The sequence below is a fragment of the Pinus tabuliformis genome, chromosome 7 (assembly GCF_031772625.1).
Source record: "Pinus tabuliformis cultivar Carrire ecotype Pingquan chromosome 7, CPIR1, whole genome shotgun sequence".
NCBI lineage: Eukaryota > Viridiplantae > Streptophyta > Pinopsida > Pinales > Pinaceae > Pinus > Pinus tabuliformis.
Window position 1 is genome coordinate 1556341238 of NC_142293.1, and position 24345 is coordinate 1556365582.

A 24345-nucleotide genomic window follows, 5' to 3' on the forward strand; every position below is an offset into this window, starting at 1 on the left:
TAGCCACCCTGCCCCTTTCATAGGGGACATTCAACTTCAAGCATTCCTTTCCTTTACTGCTAATCAGCTAAAATGGGCCAAGGCTTACAACACATTCAAAAGGCATGAATATGGCATTGACCTATGGGTCAAAGGAGAACCTACACAGCCACTGCTCCTATCTATCCGGCATAAGCAGTTTATGCAAAAAAATGGTGTCGTAGGAAAATTAGGGCCAATCCATACTGATATCATTCAAGCTAAAAATAAATACTTCCAGGATATTAAAGAAGAAGCCTTAGCTGCATCCAAGCAAAGATGGGAAGTTTCTAGTAACACTATGAGGGGTCGGGAGCCATTCGGATACCTTAACTTCCAAGCTACCTCGTCCCGTTTTTTCAAATATAATATGATTTTAACATTGGGACCAGATTGGATAGGATGTCGCTACAGAACCCCAATCATATGGTATCCTCCTAATCAATACCATAGTAATTATAACTTAAAATATCATGAGGTAACCCAGGCTTTCGCTATCCTCAAGCAAAAGAATGGTTTCAGGAATTACAGGGAAGAAGTATACCCTGCTTATTCCCTCACCCAGTTGCATCTAAACTATACTCTCGCATGAGGACATGCAACAAGGTAAGTTGGGGAGTATGCTGGGAAAAGAAAAAGGTATGATTTCTCTTCACTTAATGCTTCATTTATTGATCATCTTATAATATTATCTTTGTTTATAGAATAAAATAAGGAAAATATCAGTCAAAGTTGGAAGAAACTAGTTAGTGATAGAATAGGAAAATTTAGTATGAAAAACGGATTCTTTGTTATCTTTGTATGCAAAGATGCAATTGGGCAAAAGTTGTTCAGTTGGCAGGACAGCACGAGGCCATAAAGGGAAAAACCACGGTGTTTTGGGCAGACAAGGAAGCAGAATATTAGCTCGAATACTCCTATTTTATCATATGATCAGAATTTATATTGTGAAATCCTCAGGATCCCCTGATCCTGAGGATTCGTTGTTATCCAAGTTTCCCTTTTATGTTATATAAGGCTGAAAGGAAACTAGATGACAGTTCATACTTTTTGATATGTAATTATTCTCTTTAGAGTAAAACGTTGTCAACTCGATGACTTTGTCAGCTATTACTTTGGAATTAATGAATGAAGTTTGTGCTTGATACATCTCTATTTTCTGAGTTTTTATTAAGCAGAGGCTTCTGGCAACTCTGGGCCCAGTCACAAGAAGTTCCACTGCTCTTTTGTGTTATAGTTTACATTCAATCCTTGTATTTGATTTAACGTTTAGTTCTTTTGCTTATCATGAAGATTGATGATATTGACCTACACTGCTGTTCACTTAGCTTTATATCAAAATTGCGAGATAAACTTAAGTAAGCGCTTTGATTAGAATGAGTGAATGTATGGTTGATTGTTGTTCGATCGAACGAATGTTATCATAGATCTTGAGAAACAAGACTGAGTAACTTCTACAGATTGCAATATAAAATGTTTATCATTTAGGAATCTTTTATAGTTGTTGTTGTTCACTTACAGATTGTTGTTCAATTGCTGGTTGTTATTGCTATTTAGTAATACAGATTGATTTGAGTTGAGTGGTGTTGTTTGATAATCATAGTTGCTTTACTTGATTAAGTGTGATTAGTCTCAAGCCTATTTGAGTAATTCTCCGTGTAATTCTCATTTGCATTCAAGTTCCAATTGGTTTCAGAACAAGTTGTATGGAGTTACATAGGGTGTTGCAAGCATTCCTTTCATAGATAGTTTCTTTGCAGAGTTGTGTGAATTGGATTGAAGAATTGGACTTTAATGATTGCAACGATTCATCATTAGATAATCTCTAACTTCAGTACACATACTGTGTTGGCACTCTTGAAATAGAAAGACTTACCTTAGGTTGACAATTAATGTAGGGATTAATATTGCCTATAAAAAGCAGTGTTGTTAAAATCGCGATAAAATCGTGATTTTTTCACCTTGCCGATCAAATCGCGATTTTTATACGAAAAAATCGCCTACTTTTTTTTTGCCGATTTTTACTGAAAAAATCGCGTTTTTTTCAAAAAATCGCGATTTTTTCGAAAAAAGCACGATTTTTAACGAAAAAATCGTGGGGGCTCAGGACAGCATAGTTTTATAACTTTTTTTGGGTTTTTTCATGCAATGTTTTTTGAAAGAAACAAATAATTTTTGAGTGGGGTAGCTTAATGATCAAGTCTAGGCCCTAGTATGGATATGCTATTCATGGTAATGTTAAATTCTTAAAGTAAAAGTGACATTCTCCTTAATCTTCATTTTCATCCTTTTACTTAAATTTTTAACATTACCATGAAATGACTCAGGATGTTTGAGAGTGGTTCCAGCCTCATTGGATTTCATATGGAGAAAGTAGAATTTTAGATTTCATTTAAAATTCAGCAGACTTATCAGTTTTTCAGGATTTCAGGATTGGGAGATTGTAATGTTTCCAGGTGACACCACCTGCCCGGGCTACCCCTGCCACCAGTAGAGGACGTGGTCTACCTCCTATAGCTCCTACTTCTAGTTCTTCAACATCTAGAGCACATCAGACTCCACTTCCATTTCCACCTGCACGGGCACCAGCATCTACATCTAGAGGGAAAGGGAAAGCTGTGGCATTTTCTCGCAAGAGGGGCAGAGGAAATCAATAGGATTAGACTTTCATTTTATTGTATATGACATTATGACATGATGAGATACATTATCATATTTTTTGTTGATATTTTGAGGCTGAGTTGGGACTCAGGAGTCGGGATTTACTATTCAGGACATGATTCAATGTTATGTGTGATTTTAGCGCTAGAAATGATATTAAACATCTTATATATTAGTTTTTTTATCATATTTATGTGTCAATGTATTTATTTTATGTTGTAGATGGTTTATATATTAAAAAAATTGAAAAAAAATGAATATTTTTGTACCAAACGATTTTTTCCCGCTTTTTTCCGACTTTTTCCCGATTTTTCTGATTTTTTCCGATTCGTTCCCCGCGCCGATTTAATCCCGATCGCGCTTTTAGCAACACTGATAAAAAGACTTCTTAGTGAGCCAACAGGAAGCATCTAGCAAGGCACATCTAGAAGCACCAGTGTCAGTGTTAATATGTTATTAGGCGGTGTTTATAGACATGCAGAAGAGGGAGCATATGGTAGTGGCACTGCCAGAAGCACTGTTCGTATGTTATTAGGAAGTGTTTACAGACATGCATAAGTAGGAGCAACAGGAGCATCTAGCAAGGCATAGCCAGGAGCAACAGTGTTACTAAATGTGCCTCTATCAATTTTGAAAATTTCAAAAAATATTTAAACTTTAATTATTTTTTAAAAAATTATTTTATAAATTTTATATTCTTAAAATATTGTATAAACTAAACTAATAAATAAATATTGAATGGGTAGACACTATGAATATTTCTACTGTAAATTGGACATGGATTATGCCCCAAAACTTCTTTTGCATGGCTAAGAGCTTGTCTTCCTTGGACTTAAGGAAACATGTTAATGGCCTAAGACCCAAAGACATTTGAATGAAAGTTTCCCCCCTTAAAGACCATTGACGGGTAATTCCAGGTTGTGTGGTTTTCCTAGAATAATGGTGATGATTAGGTCTGCATCAACAAATAGCAGTAAGTGATGGTTGTCCCCACTACTTGTTTAACAACTGAGTTATGATGGGTTTATCCACTATGTAAGAAATCTTTCTACTATAACTTTCTATCTTTTGTGATCATTTTTTATTATTTAAAATGTATTTTTTAATCCTAAAAAATATAGAGTACTCAGATTGTATAAATAGTAAAATTCAAGCCCAAAACTTACTATTCCAAAAAATACCTACAAAATTTCAAATAAAATCATTAAAAAAAATCTGAAGTAAATAAAAACTATCTATATGACATCAAAATGACATTATTAAGTAAAAAATATATCATTTAATAAGAAGCTCATGGATTCAAATATTACCATACAAATATGGGCCCATAAAGGTCAACGATTTCTTTTTTATGTCAACTGTGACATGGAAGTTGAATTTTTGAAGTCTTAATATTAAATAATTCAAATTTAAAACATGCTAAAATAATCTGCAACTTTATTATGAGCTATATAAATCAGGAAGGTAAGTTTTTGATGTGTTATACAATGTCCAACATTAATAATGTTATGAATCGAGATTCCAAACCTTTCAAAGCGTGTAAATAAAATTGGTCAAAAATAGATACTTATGTAGCACATGATATGTGCAAGTGCATAATGAATGCTACTGAATCAAGAAATTTCTTAGCAGCGTCATCTTCAATATTTCCCTATTTTCAAAGGAAATTTCATTGTTCTTGTCCTATTATATGGATCCACGTTGTTAATTCTCACCAAAATGAGTCATTGATTTAACACACATTTATATATATATATATATATATATCTTTCCATGGGATATTTGCACAAGAAAATATATCTGAGAGAATCACTTCTTGTCAGTTCAACCACAAATCATAATTTCGAGAGTGTCAAGACCTTTCAATAGCAAAGACACTTAAATGATGGTGACTCAACCAACTGAGCTAACATTAAGGGTTTATGTTTAAAACCAACCTAAATTCTTCTTAACCCCGGATATATTAAGCATCGAGAGGGATCAAATCTCTCGAGGTGTAAACCTCCTTTTTGAGTGAAAAACTTGAGGAAAGGTTTGCACCTCGAGAGATTTGATCCCTCTCGGCGCTTGATAGATATGGGGTTAAGATGGTTCTAGGTTGGTTTCATTTGTGTGCAACCATAAAAAAATTGTTGAACATCTAACTATTCTGTCATTTTAAACATGATAATTATGTCTAATATTAATTTGGTCATTTAAATTTTAAATTTTCTCTGGTTGAGATGATATAGACTATTGATAAGTTGAATGATGAGATAAAATTTTTGAATGCAAAGTGACAATGTCACAGTGTTGAATGATAGAACGTAAATAATAAGAATGTAATCAATTACAAATAGCCTTCGTTGTGATCAAACTCAAACTATTTTCTTCTATTATTCTTATTGTCACACCTCTCAATTTTTCCATATCTTCATATGGGGCATAAGAAAATGGCAGTTGAAATCATAGGCCATCCAAATCTTTAACTTGGGCTATTGTAGTAAATGCCACGCCTTCTTTCTTTCTCTCCAAAATTAATATTATCTTTTTCCAATTTAATCCTTATGACTTAAGAAGTATTAAACCCTAAGTAAGTTTCAATAATAGTTGTTTTCTATTACCTTGTTTGGATGCAAAGTGACTAACAATGTTGAACGATTGAAAATGAGAATAATGAGAATGTAGTCAATTTTAAATAATTTACAATTTTAAGAAGCAAAAATTTCATGTAAGTGAACATTTTATTTAAGATGAAAATTCAAGTATTTTATTTATCGTTAAATTATTGTAACACATAAATCAATGCACGTCATCAATAAAAAAAATTGTACTTACATTGAAACCAATGCATCTAGTGCAAGTAATCAAACAGGATTAGAAATTAATATTCACACTGAAATCAATGCATCCAATGCAAGCAATAAAATAGGACTAGAAATCAACATATACACTGAAATCAATGCATGTGCAAGCAATCATATAAGACTAGAAATCAACAACTACAATAAAATCAATGCATCGAGTGCAATTAATCGAATAATATTAGGAATAAATATCTGTTGAAAATAGCAACAAGAAATGCTAAAAATAGCACTGTTATAAATAGCAGTTTAGCCAGTGTTGATCTTAGCAACAATGGATGGAAAAATGGAAGTGCTAAAAATAGCACTCTATAAATAGGATTTCGGGATACCTTCCTATTTTAGTCAGTCCCTAAACTAAAATAGTGAAGTAAAAATCGAATTTGATCTTAGCAGTTGTTTGTAAAATAGTTAATTAATTCATCTTGAGTTAATTACTTAAGGAAAATCAAACATGAAGTCTATGTGAGGACATGTAATAGTTTCTCCATTAATTGAGGAATTTATCCATCAGTTAAAGAGAAAAGGATGAGTTGTAATATTGAGTTGTAATTAGCTGGCTCAGTTAACTGAGTCAAGTCCAGTTATATTAATTCAAACAGTTTGTTGAATTAATGTAAGTTCAGTTAGTTAATACTTGCATGCATGTAACTACTGCACTTCAAATAACTAAGTATTCTCTCATAAATAACTCATGCATGCTAGTTCAGACAGACACCCAGGTGAGATCAGATGGAGGGGTTGTGTACTATGAGTTGCTAGAATATTCCATTGTGAATATTCCTTGCATGCAGAAGGAATTATTTCCTTGAGGATTGTGTAAGTACTTATTCAGGTTAAGTGAGTGTGATGAGGCCAATTCACACATGTGGCTTCACTGGACCCCAAGAAAAACTGCGCAAGGAAATAGGAGGCTTGGAGGGTGTTATCACTCAGGTTGTCCTTAAAGCTCCAGAAAAGGATACGGCCGAGGTAACCACAAACCAACTTTGGACTGCAGGTTCTAGCCTGCCTGCAGTCAGAGAAGGCTCTCTCTTTTAGATTTAGCTTTGTTTGAAAGGATTTTAGGCTAGGTCTTGGATTCAGGGGGTTCTTTGTTTTGTTTTGGAGGGAAAATTGATTTTTCAGGTAGAGAGGCAGTGCATAGTCTAAGGGTCTCGAACCATTGGGCGTGGAGTCGAGGACAGAAATGTTGTTAAGTTTCCTTAATAACAATGAGGGAAAATGGAGCAAGATAGCTGCATTTGAAACAATTTTTCAGGTTTAGGGACGGAAAGAGATGCTAAGTAACGAGAGGAAATTAAGAATCTCTCGATCGACTTAACAAAGGAGGTAACAGAGCGCTACCTAAGGGCAGTTAAGAATCCCTAGATAATTGGCCAACACGGGTGAATTGGGGTAAATATGAGCCGGGAGGAATTCAATGTTCATAACCAATTCTTTTAGAGGAAAACATCAAGAAACAGCAGAAATTGAGCATAGAGAGTATTTAAACTAATTCTAGGCTATTCCTTTTTTCTGCTATTTAGATAATGACAAACACATAAACAGAGATAAGAGGCACTTATTGCTTCAGGCCGCAGTGCAAGAATTCCATCTTCAACTCTTCAAAACATTCATCAACAACAGACAGTTCGCTCTCCAAGCTTTAAGCAATCTTTGATTACAGAAAGATTCAGGCATACACAACGAGTCTCTAGTCAAATTTCTCAATTAACCAACCCTTAAAACTATACAGAGGGTGGTATATATAGGGAAAAACTTTCTATCTACTGCTTTTATTACATCTTAACCTAATTAGGTCATAAAACATAATTTATTGACCTAACTCTATCTAGAATTAAATGCAAAAAATCTCTTGAGCAGCGCTGAGGGTCGTCGTATCAGAAATAAGTAAATGATGTGGTCCTTGGTGGCTTGCTGTAGTGTCTTCTGAAGCAAATATGCATGGGTTGATGCTCCTCGATGTCTGCCTGCATTTAAAGCTTAAGCTGTGATTTGAGCGCAGGAATGGGCTTTAGCTACTTGATTTGACTTTCTGGGGGGCTCATTAATTCTTAGCTGCTTCGAGCCACTAAAATATCTTCAGCTGATACTCTTTGGCATTTTTTCCTTCTCTGATACTCTTTGACAAAATCTGGACGGCTAATCTGATATGCTGCGAGTCTAATCACCAGTAAATGGCCGCTGTTCGGCCTCTGTATCATCTGGAATTGTCTTCTGATCCTTTTGGTATGCTCTGTAAGGAAAACGGATCATTTTTGCGCCTTTTCGAGATTCCTGGGGCCGCATGGTGAGAAGATTCCTTAAAGATTCCCTGAAGATTCTCCATTTCGGCCTAAAAAATCCTGCGATGAGCGATTTGCGCTAATCGCTCATCAAAAACTACCTCAGAATTGGATTCTGGGGCTCCCAAGTGCGACTTTTGTGCCTCTGCGTCCAAAAGAGTGCTGATGACGTCAACATTGTACGACGGGTGATGTCAACATGACGTCAGCAGGGCGATATGGTGGGATGACGTCAGCATGATGTCATCACGTACGGATGATGACGTGGCAGGTACGGTGGAAGGGACACGTGGCAGCGACGTGGTAGGAGGCCACGCAGGCAGGTGACTCATCGGGGGACGTGGGGTATGACGTCACAAGGTGGTAAGCGGTTTCTGGCGCACCGCTTATGGGAAAAGGTGGTTTCGGGGGAGGGGGCTCCGCCACACCCCAAAGCCTGACACGTGGCGGGAGTACGGCGGCAAAACCGCCGAACTCCCGGACGCTAAAGGTCGGGCGTGTTGCATATAGAAAATCCCGTCAACCGTTGATCTATGGGGCGGGTGATCCAACGGTTGGCGGCGATCGCGAGGTGACGGCGGGTTAGCGGGTGGGAATATTCGCAGGGATATTCCAAATTTAATATATGCGCGCGGTGGGTTAAAAACTATAGGAAAAGGGTTTATGTGAGTTTTACAGGTGCAGGTTTAATACTTATGCAAAGAAACTTTGGGTTAGGGGCGGAATATGGTTTTTTTTTTTTTTTTTTTACAGCGTTAGGGTGAAATTTTTACAAGGGCAAAGGTGAAAACATGGGTTTTTTGGGGGTTTTTAGGGTTAAGGGAGAGGTTACTAGCTGACCAGATGTCAACTAGTTCCTTAATAACTCGGATGGGCTAAAAACAGCCCCAGATGGACTGTGATTTCCTGGACTTATAGAGAATATGGCTATATTGCCAGGGGGGGTATTTACATAGGGGAGTTTATATACATGATTAAAATAGGGGAAGGGAAAAACTGATAGGGAGTTATATAATAAAGTTAAAAGTTAATATGGAGATGAAAAGAGGGCGCTAAGGTGTGAGACCTTATGCCATTTTGGGGAAAAGAAGGCTCACAGATGATGAGTGAGCAGTCCTTGAGTGAAGGAGATCCTCACCAAGGCAAATGTCATGGAAATGATGAAACTGAGAGGCTCAAGTAGATCTTGACCTCTTGGGGGATGTTAGTAAGTGACTTTGGGGTGATGAGAAGAAAGGGGAGGTTAGTGAATCTCCAGCCTGAGTACCTCCTTTGAATACAAAACTGCCTGATAACTGTGATCTGAAAAGATGAGACATTGTGAGATACAAAATTGATCACCAATTATGATTCCGCCACATCAAGGCTACCTACCCAGCCTACTGTCCTAACATTTTTTCTTCTTTTTGTTTTGGGTGCACTTAGACTTGCAGACCCATCCTTACAATTTTTCCTTTTTTCTATTTTCCTATCTAAATCTACACTTGTTTCTGCCAGGGCCCAGATTAAACAGTTGGGTCCCTTTGATTCTCTACCTATCTACAAATCTGCCAAGATTAAACTGTTTGGACAGATGTCATTCTCTATATTCTAAAACAGGAAATTGAAACCTAGGGAGGCCAGGATTAGACTATCTGGACCTCCCTTTAAGAAATTCTTCAAAACTGGAACAACTCATCAAAATTGGAGACAGCAGTGGCATTTGAATTGGCACACTTTATGGTATCTTCTGGAAATATGGAACACTGTAGCTTGCCAAGTATGACATATTTGGCATGTAAGAATGTCAATCATGAAAAATGATACCCTGTTGCAACAGGAGGCTAACAGTGGCTCCACTTGGGGATGGCTTTTCCTTGTGAAAAGTCAAGAACAGCGGGTCAGACTGCCTTGACCTCTATTGTCGCCGTAAACTGAAAAAATTATTTTCCTTGGCTGTTAGAAATATGAAACTCTGTGACAAAACAGCCTTCTCCTCAAGTGAATCTTTGTGAACTGCTCAACAACGCCTGCTTTCTTCTGCGTGCTAGATTATTATGTACAATTCCGCCTGAGAATATATCTTTGAAAACATGGATTGCAAATTGATGTTCTTCCTTCAATTTTGGTCTGAAACAATTTGCTGAAATTTTTTCCTCTCCTATTAACCTTTTCTTGCCTGAAAATTGCAAGTGAAAAACAACTTCTCTTTGACCCGAATTGCTGTTATGACATTGTTACTCTTGTTGTTTTGCTGAGATTGATACAGAGATAGGTCTTGAAAAACTGGACAATCAGCATCGGATGTACCTCCATGAATTTACTGTTGTTCCTTCAATAATCGGCCTGCTTATCAAAAGGAATTAAAAACAGTGCTCATATATACACAATATAATTGTACAAAGATATTTACAGAACTTGCATTGTTTCAACAACAAGGATCGTGATAATGTTTCAACATCCTGCCATTCACAGGGCCTTCTTCAACAGTGTTGTCCTCCATAGATCTGAGAAAATAGGTGTTGTTTCCTTGAACAACAGAAATAATAAATGGGCCTTTCCATAGGAAATCGAACTTTGCATGCTTGCCCTTGTCTTCTCTTCTTGAGTCCCACTTCAAAACTTTGTCACCAATATTGAAATCTTCAGCTTTAGCTCTCTTATCAAACATCTTTTTGAGCTTTTCTTGTAGGATTTGTGCTCTGTCATAGACTTGTTCTCTCGTTTGCTGAAGATGAATTGTCTGATTAATTCTTCTTTGAATTTCATTTGGTTCAGCCTGAATTTCCTGTAACAGTTTGATGGTGGGAATGCCCAGGGATGAAGGAAATCTATCCTCCATGCCATATACCAACTCATAAGGGCTCATTCACCAGCTTTTTGTGCTAGTTTTTCTTGTTTTCTTCTAGCATTTTCTTTATGATGTTGATGAGGCTCTTGTTAGATGATTCGGCCAATCCATTGCCTTGAGGGTAATATGTTGTAGAGTGGCCCAGGGTGATATGAAACTTATGGCAGAAACTGATCATCTTTTTGGACTTAAAGGCAGCGGCATTGTCAGTGATGATTTTCTCAGGGCAGCCAAATCTGGAAAGGATGTTGCATTCAAGGAATTGGATAATAATGGTATCATTGGCTTGTCTACAGGGAATGGCTTCAACCCACTTGGTGAAATAATCGGTGGCTGTTAGGATCCATTTGTGCTGGCCTGAGGAAGAGGGATGGATTTCTCCAATGAAGTCAAGACCCCATTGTTGAAAAGGTTTTTCGGTGGAGATTGGTTTAAGGGGCATGGGCAACAATTTTCTCTTGCCTTCAAAAATTTGGCACTTGTGACATGTCGTGGAAAACTTTTTTACATCTGCAAAGAGAGTGGGCCAGTAGAAACCAGCCCTCAGGATTTTGTCTGCTGTGGACTTCCAGTAGAGATGTCCTCCACAATCACCTGCATGGAATTCTTTCATGACATTGTTAGTTTCATGCATGGTTAAACAATTTAACAATATACCTTCATGATTTCTCCAAAATAATGCACCATCAATAACACAAAATCTCAAAGCCTTCATTTTCAAAAATCTTTTCTTTGTCCTGGACAATCCTGGGGGAGCACACAGGTTTAACAATACAAAGCAAATATCAGTGTACCAGGGGCATTGCAGAAATATTTCACTCATCTGTGGAGTCGCCAGCTCCTGTTCATTGTCCAGCTAGTTAATGTCTAAGGCTTGAAAATTTGTTTCGGACATCAATTTAGCTAAACCTTATCCCTTTATCAGCTTGGTTGGTTTTATTTCAATGTCATATTCAAGGATTCTTACAATCCATTTGCCTCTTTTGCCTTCTAATCTGTCTTGAGTCAATATGTCTTTTACAGCAGCGTGTGGGACGTAGGCAATCACGTGTGAATACAGTATGTACACTCTAAAATCCTTGATAGCCTTGACAAGTGCGTAGGCCTGTTTTTCCATTATCGAGTACTTCAATGGGGCGTCTCTTAAGGCTCGGCTGAAAAAAGAAATTGGCTTTTCAGGTCCCTGTTCGTCCTTCTGCAGCAGGACAGTAGTTATCGTATGCTCGGATGCAAATGAAAATATGATGAAATCTTTATCGAACAGTGGACTAGTTAGGGAAGGGGTTTGAGTTAAGGCAGATTTGATACTCTCAAATGCCTGCTTAGCTTCCAGGGACCATATTACCTTGGCATCTTTCTTTAACATGTTGCTTAACAGTCTTATTAATTCAGCCAGATTTGGAATGAATCTTCTCAAAAAGTTGATTTTTCCAAGGAATGCTTGTAGCTCTTTTATGTTTCTGGGGTATGGAATTTGGAGGATGGCCTGTATTCTCTCAGGGTCAATTCTGATCCCATCCTTTGATATAATGTGGCCAAGCAATTTTCCTTCTTCAAGGCCAAATAAGGACTTCTTAGGATTCAAGGAAATTCCATATTTTCTGCATGTCATGAAAATTTGTCTGAGATGCTTGAGGTGTTCCTCATCAGATTTGGAAAATGGGGTTAAATCATCAAGGTACACAACCAGGAAGTCATGTATTTCTTTGGCGAAAGCAATATCCATTGCTCGTTGAAAAGTAGCACCAGCGTTTTTAAGTCCAAATGGCATCTTTACATACTTAAATGTTCCCCAGGGTGTGGTAAAAGCTGTTTTGTCTTGGTCATCTGGGTGAACAAGTATTTGGTTAAAACCTGAAAATCCATATAGTAAAGAGATTCTAGATGATCCCACTACTCTCTGTAATATGTGGTCCATTTTGGGCAAAGGGTAGTGGTCTTTTAAGGAGACTTGGTTTAAATTTCTGAGGTCTACACAAAGTATGATTTCACCTGTCTTTTTTCTTGTAGGAACCAGATTGGACACCCACTCAGAGAATCTGATAGGGGCTATTATGCCTGCTTCCCACATTCTTTTTACTTCTTTTTCAATCGGGGGAAGCAGCACAGGGTTGATTCTTCTCAATTTTTGTTTGAAGGGCTTTTGATTGGGCTTCAATGGGATTGTGTGCTGAATCACTGATGTATCATAGGACTTCAAATCCTCATAGCTCCAAGAAAATACATCTTGGAATTCCTTGAACAGGTCGATGTATTTGGGCTTTTGATCAGGGGGCAAATTTTTGGACAGTTTGATCATTTTTGGATTCTCTGGTGTCCCAATGTTGTGTTCTTCAATTTCCGTGTTTATTGGTTGCAGTTTTGGTTTTCTGGGAACGTCATTAGAGTCAAACATGTCTTCTAAAGGGGTGAGGCCAGCGGGAAAAAAATTATCTTTCAAGTCAATGACCTCTGCCTCTGTTTTGTCTATTTCTTCTGCCTGTGTTTGTTTCAGTTGTTCAATGTTTTCATTGTCAAAAATGGTTGGCTTCAGAATCAGTTTGGCTGTTGCAGCATCTAGAGCTTGCTGACTTTCATTTCTCTGCTGTTCAGAATCTGTCATGGCATCCGTGTCAATGTGAATATTTGAAAATTCGTGCGCAAGGGTAAGGAAATTATTAATCTGGGCATCATTCTCGAATACTTGCCAATCTCTGACGTTATTTGGGATGGTGGGCCTATGTTTTATTTCGGCTGTGAAGCAATGATTCGGGTCAAAAGGAAGCTTGCATGTACTTGCGAAGGTGGCTAGGCTGTGAGCGTGAATGTTGTGATTTCTGGAAATCTTGTCAAGCTTAAATTCGGCGAATGACTGGAGTATGTCAGTAGCAGCAGTTCTGTAGGCTCTCATTCTATTGTCATTGGTAACAAAATTACCTTTCATCTGTTGTATAACTAGATCAGAGTCACCTAAGATAGACACTTTTACAACACCTAGAGTTTTCAGCAGTTTAAGGCCTAACAGCAGAGCCTCATACTCTGCCATGTTATTTGTGCATTTGAAATTCAGTATATAGGCATGTCCTTCTGCATGATTATCATATGCATTGTGAATCCAGACACCTGCCCCTGCCCCTAACTTGTTAACATAGCCATCAAACTCTAGAAACCATGTGATGTCTTGCTTGTGATCAGTATCAAGAGATTGAGCTTTTTTAGGATTGGGAAGATTTAAAATTTCTGTTTTGGGAGGTTCTTGTAACATGCTGGTTGCATTTACAGTTTTGACAATTTCTCTATTATGGGTAACCGTTTCTCCACTGATGTGCACTTGTTGTTCTAGAGCCAAAGGCTCCTTATTAGTGGGCAGAATTGAATCATCATTGAATAAAATGAAAGAATCCATATCTAAATGAATTGAATAAATGGGGAAATTTTCAGGCTTGCTTTCACTACTCACTACATATTTCATCAGCGTTTCTCTGTACAGTCTCTTTGGTTGCCCAAAGACTGAAATGGTAGCATAGGAAAGGTCTAGTTGAAGGGATCCTTGAAGCTTCGCTCCCCATGATCTTGACAGGAGCATACCGTACTTGGGAGGAATGTCAGCGACTACTACATCCATGAGGATGGTTTTGTTCGGATATTGGACTAAGGAAACACACAGGTCTTTGATGAGACCTAGACATTTCACTTGACTTGAGTCAAATGAGTATAAATCTTTGTAAGGCCTTGTGATGTCGAGATTCAGTTTTTCCATAACTGCTTTGGGCATAAGATTGTGTGATGCCCCTGAGTCAAACATAGCGTTGTGCAAAACTTTGTCATGTATATGCAGACTGATATAAAAGGGTGGGACAGGTCCATAGGTAGATTTTCCATTAACTTCTGGGCCAAATAGCAGTTCAGGGGAATCATCCAAAACATTTACATCATCTTTGTTTTCTGTAATTTGAAGTGACCTTTGAATTTGTTGCCTATACACATCGTGTTTAGCCAATTCTGAAAGAGGAATGGCTATCTTGAGTTTTCCAATCTCTGTTTCTAAACTAAAAGGCTTCTCCAATGGAGTCTTGGTATTGGCATTGGCAGTTTTTCCCTTTTCATTTGGATTTTTAGCGACTTGCTCTTGTCTATTAGTGCTATGGGAAGTATTTGCTTGCGGTTTTGCAACTTCAGGAGTATTTTTTGGGACGATGTTTGAGTTTTGTTTTGCGAAAGGAGGTGGCAGAGGCTGATCCTTGGAAGGTTTCCTGTCTGTTATGTCCTCTACAATCACTTGGTTTGGGTTTGAGGCGGTTATATCAACTGGTTGGGTTATAACAGCTGTGTTTTTAATCTTGTTGGGCTGTTTACTTTCCTTTGTCTTGCTAGGCTCAGAGATGTCAATGGTCCTAGTTATGAGCTTATACTATTTGTGTACTTCATACACAGCAGTATCATAACCCTGTTTGAAATCAAAAGACTCGCCAGTTTTAGTCTGAAATTGACTACCATCATGTTCGTTTTGGTCTTCTTGTGTCAGGAAAGTTTTATGCTTACCCTTTAGATCCATTACATTTATGTGATCGTCTTCTATGGGTTGACTAGAAGTAGATCCTTCTACATAGTTATCTTGAAAAGGGGGTCTGATGTCTTGGTCTTGGTTAGACCTACCAGCATTTATGTTCTCTGTTTTCCTAAAATTTGGATTTCTTATGGTGTTGGACTATTGTCCTTCCCATGATGCTTTTCTCTCAACATTTTCTACTCTTTCTCCTAGTCTTTGCAGGCATTAATGATAGCGTCAAGCTTCTGGTCAAAGGCTGAGGGTTCTTCCTTAAAGGTGATTCTATTTTCCATTCTCGCTCTGTTTCTTTTGGCAATTAAGTTGGCTTCTACCATGACAACAACCTTTTGGGCGTCTTCAAGAGTTGTAGGAGCTCTTTCTTTTAACTGATATGCCATATCAGGGTCAAAACCATCGGGAAATTTGTACAAGGCAAGGTCGGGTGGAGGTCTTAAGTTCTGCGGTATCGCGTTATATACATTGTTGAATCTTGCACAGTACTCCAAAACGGTCTCCTGAGGACCTCGTTTGATTGTATCATATTCACCTAATATGTGCAAGGGATCTTTCTTTTTCTCCCATCTGTTGGTAAAGGATAGGTAAAGCTCATCAGGAGTGGTTATGGAATTTGCAGCAAGTGATCTGAACCAAGTTCTTACATCACCTGTCAGGCTCTGGACAAAAATTCTCATTCTTACACTATCATCGTCTATTTCATAGTTTTCAAAATAGTCTTGCATCTTTTTGGCATGCTGAATAGTTGTGAAAGGGCCAGTGGAATCAAAATGTGTGATTTTGGATTGGTAATCTTGAGGTAAAGCTGCAGCGTTAGCAGGTAATTGGAGGGGTGCATATCTATTAGCCATATTGGTGGGGATAACAGGAACAACAGGGATTACAGAGACAACAGGGGTAACTGGAACGGTGGAAACAACAGTAGTGGTAACGAGAATATGTGTAGTGGATGGAGGTGTGAAGGGAGGGCTTTGGGATGTAGATTATGAACTAAGGGAAATAGAGGTAGACCGGAATAAAACCTTGATAGGAGTTGGAACAGAGCTAGGGTAAGCTGTTTCAGGGCTTAGATCAGCAAAATTTTCCTGTCTTTCTTGTTTCCTAAGAACTTTTGGGATTATGTTAGGGTTTCCAAAAACAGCTGGAGGATTGGGATCTGGATTGGATCTTGTATATCGTGGATTCTTCTTGGGAACCAGCTTTCGAATTCTTTTTTTTTTTTTGATATTTTGTGGGAATATTATTGTAATTAACAAAGGACGAATCAGATTTTGGAAAGGTTGTGTATGGCTTAAAACTAGCACGAAGATTGACTGAAGCAACCTTTATTTACTTCTGTTAATGTAAAACAAAAACAGTTTCAAAGGCTTCCTGGCTGACATTCAGGCTTCATCTGTAGTTTTAGGAAATACACAGCAATTAGAAAATCGATTTTTCCAGGGATTTTCCAACCTTCTTTGTGAAACTTGATTGAGGAAATTCCCTAGTGGAGCTTTCCAACTTAATCAATAAAACTTTCTGAGGATTAGTTCCCCAATGGAGTCGCCATTATGTTATCACTCAGGTTGTCCTTAAAGCTCCAGAAAAGGATACGGCCGAGGTAACCACAAACCAACTTTGGACTACAGGTTCTAGCCTGCCTGCAGTCAGAGAGGGCTCTCTCTTTTAGATTTAGCTTTTTTTGAAAGGATTTTAGGCTAGGTCTTGGGTTCAGGGGGTTCTTTGTTTTGTTTTGGAGGGAAAATTGATTTTTCAGGTAGAGAGGCGGTGCATAGTCTAAGGGTCTCGAACCATTGGGTGTGGAGTCGAGGAGAGAAATGTTGTTAAGTTTCCTTAATAACAGTGAGGGAAAATGGAGCAAGATAGCTGCATTTGAAACAATTTTTCAGGTTTAGGGATGGAAAGATATGCTAAGTAACGAGAGGCAATTAAGAATCTCTCGATCGACTTAACAGAGGAGGTAACAGAGAGCTACCTAGGGGCAGTTAAGAATCCCTAGATAATTTGCCAACACAGGTGAATTGGGGTAAACATGAGCCGGGAGGAATTCAATGTTCATAACCAATTCTTTTAGAGGAAAAAATCAAGAAACAATAGAAATTGAGCATAGAGAGTATTTAAACTAATTCTAGGCTATTCCTTTTTTCTGCTATTTAGATAATGGCAAACACATAAACAGAGATAAGAGGCACTTATTGCTTCAGGCCACAACGCAGGAATTCCATCTTCAACTCTTCAAAATATTCATCAACAACAGATAGTTCACTCTCCAAGCTTTAAGAAATATTTGATTACAGAAAGATTCAGGTATACACAACGAGTCTCTAGTGAAAATTCTCAATTAACCAACCCTTAAAACTATACAGAGGGTGGTATATATAGGGAAAAACTTTTTATCTACTGCTTTTATTACATCTTAACCTAATTAGGTCATAAAACATAATTTATTGACCTAACTCTATCTGGAATTAAATGCAAAAAACCTCTTGAGCGGCGCTGAGGGTCGCCGTATCAGAAATAAGTAAATGATGTGGTCCTTGGTGGCTTGCTATAGTGTCTTCTGAAATAAATATGCATGGGTTGCTGCTCCTCGATGTCTGCCTGCATTTAAAGTTTAAGCTGTGATTTGAGCGCAGGAATGGGCTTTAGCTGCTTGATTTGACTTTCTGGGGGGCTCATTAATTCTTAGCTGCTTCGAGCCACTAAAATATCTTCAGCTGATACTCTTTGGCGTTTTTTCCTTCTCTGATACTCTTTGACAAAATCTGGACGGCTGATCTGATATGCTGCGGGTCTAATCACCAGTAAATGGCCGTTGTTCGACCTCTGTATCATCTGGAATTGTCTTCTGATCCTTTTGGTATGCTCTGTAAGGAAAACGGATCATTTTTGCGCCTTTTCAGGCTTCCTGGGGGCGCATGGTGAGAAGATTCCTTAAAGATTCCCTGAAGATTCTCCATTTCGGCCTAAAAAATCCTGTGATGAGCCATTTGCGCTAATCGCTCATCAAAAACTGCCTCAGAATTGGATTCCGGGGCTCCCAAGTGCGACTTTTGCGCCTCTGCGTCCAAAAGAGTGCTGATGACGTCAGCATTGTACAGCGGGTGACGTCAGCAGGGCGACGTGGCGGGATGACGTCATCATGTACAGATTATGACGTGGCAGGTACGGTGGCGGGGACACATGGCAGTGACGTGGCAGGAGGCCACGCAAGCAGGTGACTCATCGGGGGACGTGGGGTATGACGTCACAAAGTGGTAAGCGGTTTCTGGCGCACTGCTTATGGGCAAAGGTGGTTTCGGGGGAGGGGGCTCCGCCACACCCCAAAGCCTGACGCGTGGCGGGAGTACGGTGGCAAAACCGCTGAACTCCCGGACGCTAAAGGCCGAGTGTGTTGCATATAGAAAATCCCGCCAGCCGTTGATCTGTGGGGCGGGCGATCCAACGGTTGGCGGCGATCGCGAGGTGACGGTGGGTTAGCGGATGGGAATATTCGCAGGGATATTCCAAATTTAATATATGCGCACGGTGGGTTAAAAACTATAGGAAAAGGGTTTATGTGGGTTTTACAGGCGCGGGCTTAATACTTATGCACAGAAACTTTGGGTTAGGGGCGGAATATGGTTTTTTTTTTTTTTTTACAGCGTTAGGATGAAATTTTTACAAGGGGAAAGGTGAAAACATGGGTTTTTTGGGGGTTTTTAGGGTTAAGGGAGAGGTTACTAGCTAACCCGATGTCAACTAGTTCCTTAATAACTCGGATGGGCTAAAAACAGCCCCAGATAGACTGTGATTTCCCGGACTTATAGAGAATATGGCTATATTGCCAGGGGGGGTATTTACATAGGGGAGTTTATATACATGATTAAAATAGGGGAAGGGAAAAACTGATAGGGAGTTTTATAATAAAGTTAAAAGTTAATATGGAGATGAAAAGAGGGCGCTAAGGTGTGAGACCTTATGCCATTTTGGGGAAAAGAAGGTTCACAGATGATGAGTGAGAAGTCCTTGAGTGAAGGAGATCCTCACCAATGCAAATGTCATGGAAATGATGAAACTGAGAGGCTCAAGCAGATCTTGACCTCTTGGGGGATGTTAGTAAGTGACTTTGGGGTGATGAGAAGAAAGGGGAGGTTAGTGAATTCTAGCCTGAGTACCTCCTTTGAATACAAAACTGCCTGATAACTGTGATCTGAAAAGATGATACATTGTGAGATACAAAATTGATCACCAATCATGATTCTGCCACATCAAAGCTACCTACCCAGCCTACTGTCCTAACATTTTTTCTTCTTTTTGTTTTGGGTGCACTTAGACTTGCAGACCCATCCTTACAATTTTTCCTCTTTTTTTTTTTTTTTTTTCCTATCTAAATCTACACTTGTTTCTGCCAGGGCCCAGATTAAACAGTTGAGTCCCTTTGATTCTCTACCTATCTACAAATCTGCCAAGATTAAACTATTTGGACAGATGTCATTCTCTATATTCTAAAACAGGAAATTGAAACCTAGGGAGGCCAGGATTAGACTGTCTGGACCTCCCTTTAATAAATTCTTCAAAACTGGAACAACTCATCAAAATTGGAGACAACAGTGGCATTTGAATTGGCACACTTTATGGTATCTTCTAGAAATATGGAACACTGCAACTTGCCAAGTATGACATATTTGGCATGTAAGAATGTCAATCATGAAAAATGATACCCTGTTGCAACAGGAGGCTAACAGAGGGTTTGAGGAGGACATATACTATGTTTATTCAGTCTGTGAGCTATATTGTTTGATGGTAGAGAGAGTGGGATAGCTTGAGAGTTGATTTCTTTTGTAACTTGAACAAGATTTCCACTTGTATGATAATACAGAGATTGGGGTTTTAGGCTGAGGCTTTCCCCGGGTTATTTCTTCTGTGTTATGTGTGATTGATTTCTCATTCTCATTTATATGTGTTCTCTTGATCTTGCTCGATTCGATTAAGCTTCCGCAAAGTGTTGTAAAAGTAGATCTTGTATTGTGTTTTAGTATATTGCATAATCTATTGATCTACAGTGGGAATTTCTACATGGTATCAAAGCAAAGGTGATCAAGGCGAAGAACAGTATACAAGAAGGAGAAGTTCGAAGTTTCGTTCCTGAAGATAGAAATCGAGTTCTTATCACATATAAATTTCACCAATGGCGTTCAGTGGTTTAAGACTCGAGTATGCCCTTGATGGAAGCTCGAATTATATAGCCTGGAAGGATTGCATGGAGGCAGTATTAGAGGATAATGGTCTAAAGGACTTCATTGATAAAGAAGTACCTAAGCCGACTTATGCTACTCAACTGGCGGAATGGAAAAAATGTGTGGCTAGAGCAAGGATAATCCTCCTGGAGGGAGTTCAAGACCACATTGTCTCGAGCCTCCATGGGAAGGAGACACCATTTTCGATGTGGAAAACATTGAAAGATTTATATCAGAACAGCAGCAATCAAAGGAAGATGGCGCTGAAAGACAAGCTTTGTAAGATCAAGCGTGAAAAGAGCGACACGATCTCTACATATCTGAACAAGCTCACCACCTGCAAGAATGAGCTTGGAAGTGTGGGGATCACGACTGTTGATGATGACATGGTGAGTCTTGCACTCCTCAATCTTCCTAAGAGCTAGCATAGCTACCAAGACTCAGTTAATGGAAGAGAAAAACTACTAGATTGGGAACGACTTTGGTCGGATATGATTTAGGAGGAAATAGGAAGCACCAGGGATGGATCCTCATCGAAGCAAGATGATGAGGAAAATCTAGCCTTAGAGAATAAGGCGACAAAAGGGAAAGGGAAGGCGTCCCATTCCAAATCTAGTTCTTCCCACAGTGGGAAGAAGATTGAAAAATTGAAAGTGTGATGCTTTCATTGTCATGAAGTGGGCCATTATGCTACAAATTGTCCACAGAAGAAATCCAAGAAGGGTTCCTCAAAGGGATCTAATGGTGAGGCACTAGCCTCACAGTTTGAGTTGGATTTCTCGCTTATCACATGAATGGTTTCATCCATGGTGGGATGTGTGTCGTACCTCGACAGTGGAGATTCATTCCACATGTCAGGTGACAAGAATATTTTAAGTACCTTGGAGGAGAAGGATCTCCAGATGCGGATTGAGATAGGCAATGATGGAAAGTATCGTGTTTCAGGTGAAGGTACGGTTGTGTTTCAGAGGGAGCATGGAGCTCTCCTCACCCTGAATGATGTAAAGTATGTACCAGGTCTGAAGAAGAATCTTGTTTGTGTCACTATGCTAGAAGATAAAGGCTATGATGTAGTCTTTAGTCAATGAAAGGTATTCCTGAGGCATATCAGTACTGGACAGACAAAGCGAATAGGGATTCAAGTTAAGAATCTCTACAAGCTGGAGGTAGACAACTTTGCTACTTTGAGTTCCAAAGCTGAGATGGTGTAGAGCCAAGATATTGGCAAGCTATGGCATAGAAGAATGGGCCACTTGCACCATGGAGCCCTGAAGATCATGCAGCAAATTTCTACCGCATTACCTAAGGGAGAACTTGAGCAGATGAGTACATGAAAGGGTTGTACCTTGGGTAAGTATGTGAAATCTTCCTTTCAGGATCGAGACAATAGAGCTGGAGCAATCCTGGAGCGAGTTCACTCAGATGTATGTGGAACTTTCTCTACAGCCTCCACCGCTAAACAAAGGTACTATGTTATTTTTATTGATGATTTTTCTCGTAGATGTTGGATATAATTTATGCAAAAAGAAGGATCAGACCTTCTTGAGGTTTTGTGAGTTTAAAGCCTTGGCAAAGAAAGAATTTGGAAAGAAAATAAAAGCCTTGCGTAGTGACAATGGTGGAGAGTATGTCTCCCAACAGTTTAAAGAATTTTGCGATGCAGATGGTATTAAACGGGAATTGACGGCACCCCATAATCCATATCAGAATGGGGTGGCCGAAAGGAAGAACAGATCGATTATGGGAGTAGCTCGAGCGATGTTGCATGACCAGATCCTACCACTGTATTGTGGGCTGAGGCATGCAATACAGTAGTATACTTGCATAACAGAAGCCTGCACCATATACTGGCAATGAAGACACCTATGGAGGCCTATTCTGGGAAGCGACCTGATGTAAGTCACTTCTGAATCTTTGGATCATCAGTTTATTGTCATGTGACCAAAGATGTCAGGAAGAAGCTAAACCCAACAACTGAGTTGGGAATACTTGTGGGGTACACGGATACACGCCAAAACTATTGGGCCTGCCTTCCACTCAGAGGACTGTGGTACGCAGGGATCTGAATTTTGACAAGAAGAAAGCCATGTGCTTATCACTTGAGAGGGAGATCGAGTTGCATACAAATGAGGAACTTTCAGTTCCTAAGGATGAGGAGCCTCAGATTGATGCGAAGCAGCCGCATGCAGAGGATCTAGGAGTGGAGACATCCACTCATGCTAATACTTCCAGAGATGGGTGGAAACACTCAAGGGAAGCTGACAGGTTGATGCTGGATGCGCGGGAGAATGTGGGACAACCATCTTCTCATCACAGACAAAGGAGGTCATCTGAGCGGTACACTGGGTACATGGCCCTCGTTTGGGAGTGTGTAGATACCGAACCTTCTTCAATTGAGGAGGCAGTGAATCAACCAGTCTGGGTTGATGCAATCGTAGAGGAGTATGACTCTGTCATTTGGAACAGTGTGTGGGATCTTGTCCCAAGGCCTCAGGGCAAGTCAGTGGTGAGTTCCAGATGGCTTTACAAGGTAAAGCAAGTAGCTGATGGCAGTGTTGAGAAACATAAGGCAAGGTTTGTTGCCCAGGGTTTCTCACAGGTCAAGGGGATTGACTGCAACGATACTTTTGCTCCCATAGAAAGGTACTCATCAATTAGATCGATATTGGCACTATCAGCTTAGATTGGGTGGAAGATCCACCAGATGGATGTGAAGACATCATTCCTTAATGGGAAGATTGAGGAGGAGGTGTACATTGAGCATCCAGAAGGTTTCGAAACCTTTGTTCATGAGTCGCATGTATGTAGACTCAAGAGGGCTCTATATGGGTTGAAGTAAGCAACCCGTGCTTGGTACACCAGGATTGACAGCTATTTCACCGGTTTGGGCTTCACCAAGAGTGAAGCAGATGTGAACCTTTACCACATCATGGTAGAAGGTAAACCATTGGTCATTGTTCTTTAGGTCGATGATCTGATTTTGACAGGTGATGATCAGCTGATACAGTCTTGCAAGGAGGACCTTACAAGAGAGTTCGAGATGAAGGACATGGGCCTTATGCACTACTTTCTAGGCATGGAGGTGTGGAAAAAAGATGGTGAAATATTTGTGTCTCAAGGCAAGTATGCCAATGAGATGCTCAGGTGCTTTCACATGGAAAAGTGCAAGCCCATGTAGACTCCTCTAGCCGAGAACTGGAGGAAAGCGGATGCTACTTCAGGTGAGGTAGTTGTTGCTATTGTTTATCGGCAGCTGGTGGGTTCACTTATGTATCTGGTGAACACACGACCCGACTTATGCTTTGCGGTGAACCAACTGAGTCAAGCTATGGTTCAACCTACCAAGTTGTTTTGGAAGGTAGCGAACCATGTGTTGAGATACCTCATAGGCACATCTCAGTTCGGATTGTGGTACAGACGGACAAAGGGAGTGAAGCTTCAGGGCTTCACAAATGCGGATTGGGTAGGGAGTCCATCAGACCGAAAGAGCACCTCTAGAGGAATCTTCAATGTTGGTTCAGCTGCAGTTTCCTGTTATAGCAGGAAACAAAGATTAGTTGCACTTAGCTCAGTAGAGGCTGAATACATGGCTACTAGTCAGGCTGCATGTGAGGCCATTTGGATGCGGAAGATTCTAGTCGGATTGTTTGGTCAAATGATGGATACTACAGTGATCTACTGCTATAACCAGAGTTGTATCAAACTCTTTGAGAATCCAGTTTTTCATGATAGGTCCAAGCACATAGATATCCGGTATCACCATCTTCGGGACTATGTGGTCAAGAGGATCATGTTGTCGCTGTATGTTTCGACCGAGGAACAACATGCAGATATTTTGATTAAGGCATTGTCAAAATGCAAGTTCAAGTTCCACAGAGAAAGGATTGGGGTTACTGATAATCCCTTTCTTGTTGAGAGGGAGTGTTGAAAATAGCAACAAGAA